The 6,000-nt window shown below is 45.4% G+C and overlaps 1 pseudogene; it reads right to left on the bottom strand.

Moving 5' to 3' along the window:
* Window positions 1–758: 758 nt before the first annotated feature.
* Window positions 759–6,000, bottom strand: part of LOC134983688 (zinc finger protein 850-like) — a 293,457-nt pseudogene continuing 288,215 nt past the window's right edge.

Below are 6,000 nucleotides of genomic sequence, written 5' to 3'. Positions count from 1 at the left end.
AAGCTAAACGTTCAACCCATAAATGAATGACAGGAGATTCTTGGTACTGCTGGTAACAGTCCTTCATCTGTAGAAGCAAGCAAGCAGGGCAGTAAGGAGGCAGAAGCTGCTTCTAGTACCTTGGACCATGTAATGTTGGGCTGGGAAAGTCAGTTAGCCAATAATTAAATAGATTTGTCATCTTGCAGGCAGCCGGTGAAGGGAGTAGAGAATGGGTGTTATGCGTCAGGAACGGGCTGGTTAGGTAACAGCTTGGCTGCTGCATTCTGTACTAGCTGCAAGCTCTGTAATTCTTTTGCTGGGAGACCCAGGTAGATGGCATTGCAGTAGTCTATGAACTTCTGAGGGAATCAAGTGCTTGATTCTGGCTATGGTCCACAGATGGAAGAATGAGGATTTGTATGTGGCGGATACCTGATGTCTGTGTCAGCCACATACCAGGACAACACAAAGATTCAGCACATGTTCAGTATTTTCAATTCTGTACACCAAAGCATAAATCCAGATGGTTGGTAAAGTCTTGTCCTTTGTTGGTGAGCTTCTATTATGTTTCACAAAGACTGAGTCACAGCCAACTGGCATCATCCACCCATGGCGCTCAGCTAGACAACCATTTAGGATTGGTATTAGGTTCTCAGTACATGGAGCAAAAAGCAGGTCATCTGCATAGCAGTGGTAGACCAGGCCATGACGTCTGATTATATCACCCAGTGGTAGCATTTATATTGCATAAAGCATAGGAGAAAAGGTTGACCCTTGAGGAACATTGCATGACAGTGATAATTATACTCCAGAAGATGTAAATGGTTCCGTATTTGGGTAATGTCTAATATGTTCAACAAGAGCGGATTTATTTCTCTCACAGCATGAAAATGGCTTTTCACCTGTGTGACTCCTCTGATGTGTAACAAGATTTGATTTATATGCAAAACATTTCCCACACACAGAACAGGAATACGGCTTCTCACCTGTGTGACTTCTCTGATGTAGAACAAGATGTGATTTCCGTGCAAAACATTTCCCACACTCAGAACAGAAGTATGGCTTCTCACCTGTGTGATTTCTCTGATGTCTAACAAGAGCTGATTTATGTGTAAAACATTTCCCACACTCATAACATGGAAATGGCCTCTCACCTGTGTGACTTCTCTGATGTGCAACAAGATCTGATTTCCGTGGAAAATATTTCCTACACTCAGAACAGGAAAATGGCTTCTCACCTGTGTGACTACTCTGATGTGTAACAAGAACTGATTTCTGTGTAAAACATTTCCCACACTCAGAACATGGAAATGGCTTCTCACCTGTGTGAGTATGCTGATGAATAACAAAATGTGATTTGAATGCAAAACATTTCCCACACTCAGAACAGGAAAACGGCTTCTCACCTGTGTGACTTCTCTGATGTGTAACAAGATCTGATTTCCGTGCAAAACATTTCCTACACTCAGAACAGGAATACGGCTTCTCAACTGTGTGAGTATGCTGATGAATATAAAAATGTGATTTGAATGCAAAACATTTCCCACACTCAGAACAGGAATACGGCTTCTCACCTGTGTGACTTCTCTGATGTCTAACAAGAACTGATTTAAATGCGAAACATTTCCCACACTCAGAACAGGAAAACGGCTTCTCACCTGAGTGACTTCTCTGATGTGTAACAAGAACTGATTTAAATGCGAAACATTTCCCACACTCAGAACAGGAAAACGGCTTCTCACCTGAGTGATTTCTCTGATGTGCAACAAGAGCTGATTTCCGTGGAAAACATTTCCTACACTCAGAACAGGAAAATGGCTTCTCACCTGTGTGACTACTCTGATGTGTAACAAGAGCTGATTTCTGTGTAAAACATTTCCCACACTCAGAACAGGAAAACGGCTTCTCACCTGTGTGACTTCTCTGATGTGTAACAAGAACTGATTTAAATGCGAAACATTTCCCACACTCAGAACAGGAAAACGGCTTCTCACCTGAGTGACTTCTCTGATGTGCAACAAGAGCTGATTTCCGTGGAAAACATTTCCTACACTCAGAACAGGAAAATGGCTTCTCACCTGTGTGACTACTCTGATGTGTAACAAGACCTGATTTCTGTGTAAAACATTTCCCACACTCAGAACAGGAATACGGCTTCTCACCTGTGTGACTACTCTGATGTGTAACAAGACCTGATTTCTGTGTAAAACATTTCCCACACTCAGAACAGGAAAACGGCTTCTCACCTGTGTGACTTCTCTGATGTGTAACAAGAACTGATTTAAATGCAAAACATTTCCCACACTCAGAACAGGAAAACAGCTTCTCACCTGAGTGACTTCTCTGATGTGTAGCAAGATTTGAGTTGCATGCAAAACATTTCTCACACTCAGAACATGGAAATGGCCTCTCACCTGCCTTAGCTGGATGATGGGTAATAAGCTTTGTGTTCTGTGTAAAACATTTGGCATCTACAGAACAGGGAAACTCTGTATCTACTGTCAGAGCTGTAACAGATGCACCAATATCAGAGTGATCAGGAGAACATTTCCCAGGATCAGGGGGATCAGCTGATAGAGCTGGATGTATAATTGGGATAATGGGGTTATCTCCTGGAGAATCCTGTCTACTGTCATTATCTGTTATTTCAGAATCCTGGGATACCATTAGATGTCCTTCTGAGATATTTCTGCTTGTGTGTCCATCTGCTGGAAATAAAATACATTATGGAAATATAAAATGAGTAGACAAGACCCAGGGTGTTAGAGGATACAATATATAATTCTATAACTGACATGGTTTACCTGTAATCATTGCTTTTATGTGTATATAAAAAAAAAAAGATAGGATGCTTAGACTGGAGCTTGATCAACACTGAACGCTCATGTGGGATTACTAGAGGCGACATGGACGCTTATGTGGGATTCCTAGAGGTGACATGGACGCTCATGTGGGATTACTAGAGGTGACACTGATGCTCATGTGGGATTACTAGAGGTGACAAGGACGCTCGTGTGGGATTACTGGAGGAGACATGGCCGCTCATGTGGGATTACTAGAGGTGACATGGACGCTCATGTGGGATTACTAGAGGTGACATGGAAGCTCGTGTGGGATTACTAGAGGTGACATGGACGCTCATGTGGGATTACTAGAGGTGACATGGACGCTCATGTGGGATTACTAGAGGTGTCACTGATGCTCATGTGGGATTACTAGAGGTGACATGGCCGCTCATGTGGGATTAGTAGAGGTGAGACAGATGCTCATGTGGGATTACTGGAGGAGACATGGAAGCTCGTGTGGGATTACTAGAGGTGACAAGGACGCTCGTGTGGGATTACTGGAGGTGACATGGCCGCTCATGTGGGATTACTAGAGGTGACATGGACGCTCGTGTGGGATTACTGGAGGAGACATGGACGCTCATGTGGGATTACTAGAGGTGACACGGGCGCTCATGTGGGATTACTAGAGGTGACATGGACGCTCATGTGGGATTACTAGAGGTCACATGGACGCTCACGTGGGATTACTAGAGGTGACATGGAAGCTCGTGTGGGATTACTAGAGGTGACACGGGCGCTCATGTGGGATTACTAGAGGTGACATGGACGCTCGTGTGGGATTACTGGAGGAGACATGGACGCTCATGTGGGATTACTAGAGGTGACATGGACGCTCGTGTGGGATTACTGGAGGAGACATGGACGCTCGTGTGGGATTACTAGAGGTGACATGGACGCTCATGTGGGATTACTAGAGGTGACATGGTTGTAATAATAAAACACCAAAGAAGAGAAAATGCTGTCCTGCTTGCGCACTAATAAATAATAGGATTTTAATACCTACCAGTAAATCCTTTTCTCTGAGTCCGTAGAGGATGCTGGGGTCATCAATAGAACCATGGGGTATAGACAGGATCCGCAGGAGAAATGGGCACTTTAAGACTTTAATAAGGGCGTGAACTGGCTCATCCCTCTATGCCCCTCCTCCAGACCTCAGTTATAGGAACTGTGCCGAGGGAGACGGACATTAGGTTGGTTTATATGAAAAGAAGAAACCACCTTCGGCAGAAACTGTTGACGAGTTCTCAACTCTGCTCTATCTTCATGGAAGATCAAATAAGGGCTCTTGTGAGACTAGGCCGCCAATTCGGACACCCGCCGTGCAGATGCCAAGGCCAATAAAATTACCACTTTCCAAGTGAGGAATTTCAAATCCACCTTTTGAAAAAGGTTCAAACCAGTGAGATTGAAGGAACTGTAACATCACGTTAAGGTCCCAAGGTGCCACAGGAGGCACAAAAGGAGGTTGGATGTGTAACACCCCTTTTGCAAACGTTTGCACCTCAGGAAGTGAGGCCAATTGTTTCTGAAAGAAAACTGACAATGCAGAAATCTGTACTTTAATGGATCCTAATTTAAGGCCCGCATCCACTCCAGCTTGTAAAAAGTGGAGAAAACGTCCAAGTTAAAAAATATCCGCAGGAGCCTTCTTGGACTCGCACCAGGAAATATATTTCCTCCAAATGTGGTGATAGTGTTTTGCCGTATCATCCTTTCTAGCCTGAATAAGAGTGGAAATGACTTCACTGGGAATAGAATCTGGCATTCAACCGCCATGCCGTCAAACGTAGCCGCAGTAAATCTTGATACTGACACGGCCCCTGCTGTAACAGGTCCTCTCGTAGAGGAAGCAGCCAGGGATTTCCTATGCGTAAATCCTGAAGATCGGGATACCAAGCCCTCCTTGGCCAATCTGGAACAATGCGGATCGTCGGAACCTTTCTTCTTCTTATAATTTTTAACACTCTCGGAATGAGAGGAAGTGGAGGGAACACATACCGACTGAAACACCCACGGTGTCACCAGAGCGTCCACCGCTATGGCTTGAGGGTCCCTAATTTTGGAGTTTCTTGTTGAGACGAGACGCCATCATCTCTACTTGGGGAGTACCCCAGCGACTTGTCACTTCTGTGAAGACTTCTGGATAAAGTCCCCACTCTCCTGGATGGAGATCGTGTCTGCTGAGGAAGTCTGCTTTCCAGTTATCCACTCCTGGAATAAAGATAGCTGACAGAGCGCTTAGATGTTTCTCCGTCCAGCGGAGAATCCTTGTGGCTTCTGCCATTGCTGCTCTGCTTTTTGTTCCGCCCTGGCTGTTGATGTAAGTTACTGCTGTTACATTCTCCGACTGGATGAGGACGGGTCGACTTTGAAGAAGGCGTTCCATTTGTAGAAGGCCGTTGTAAATCGCCCTTAATTCCAGAACGTTTATGTGGAGACAAGTCTCCTGACTTGACCATCTTCCTTGCACCCCAACCCCGGGGACTTGCATCCGTGGTCACTAGAATCCAATCCTGAATACCGAACCTGCGTCCCTCGATGAGGTGGGAACTGTGCAGCCACCACAGCAGTGATATTCTTGTCTTTGAGGACAGGACTATCGTCCGTTGCATGTGTAGGTGGGAACCGGACCACTTGTCCAACAGGTCCCACTGGAATACTCTGGCATGGAATCTGCCAAACTGAATGGCCTCGTAGGCCGCCACCATCTTTCCCAGCAAGCGAGTGCATTGATGTATTGACACTCTGGTTGGTTTTAAGATTTGTTCCCGAGCTTTTTCTTCCGGAAGAAAAACTCTGTAGTTCTGTGTCCAGATTCATCCCCAGAAACGACAGGCGGGTCGTAGGGATCAACTGAGATTTCAGCAGGTTGAGGAGCCAGCCATGTTGTTGCAACACCTTCAGGGACAGTGCAATGTTCTGTAACAACTTGTCCCTGCATCTGGCTTTCATCAGGAGATCGTCCAAGTATGAGATAATCATGACACCTTGCATGCGAAGAAGAATCATCATCTCCGCCATCACTTGGGTAAAAATCCTCGGAGCCGTGGACAGCCCAAATGGCAACGTCTGAAATTGGTAATGACAATCCTGAACCACAAAGCGCAGGAAGGCCTGATGAGGAGGATAAATGGGAACATGTAGGTAGGCATCCTTTATGTCTAAGGAG

This window comes from Pseudophryne corroboree (genome assembly GCF_028390025.1).
Source record: "Pseudophryne corroboree isolate aPseCor3 chromosome 3 unlocalized genomic scaffold, aPseCor3.hap2 SUPER_3_unloc_21, whole genome shotgun sequence".
Classification (NCBI taxonomy): domain Eukaryota; kingdom Metazoa; phylum Chordata; class Amphibia; order Anura; family Myobatrachidae; genus Pseudophryne; species Pseudophryne corroboree.
The sequence above is the reverse complement of the archived record's forward strand: the minus strand, read 5'-3'. Positions and strand labels throughout refer to the sequence as shown.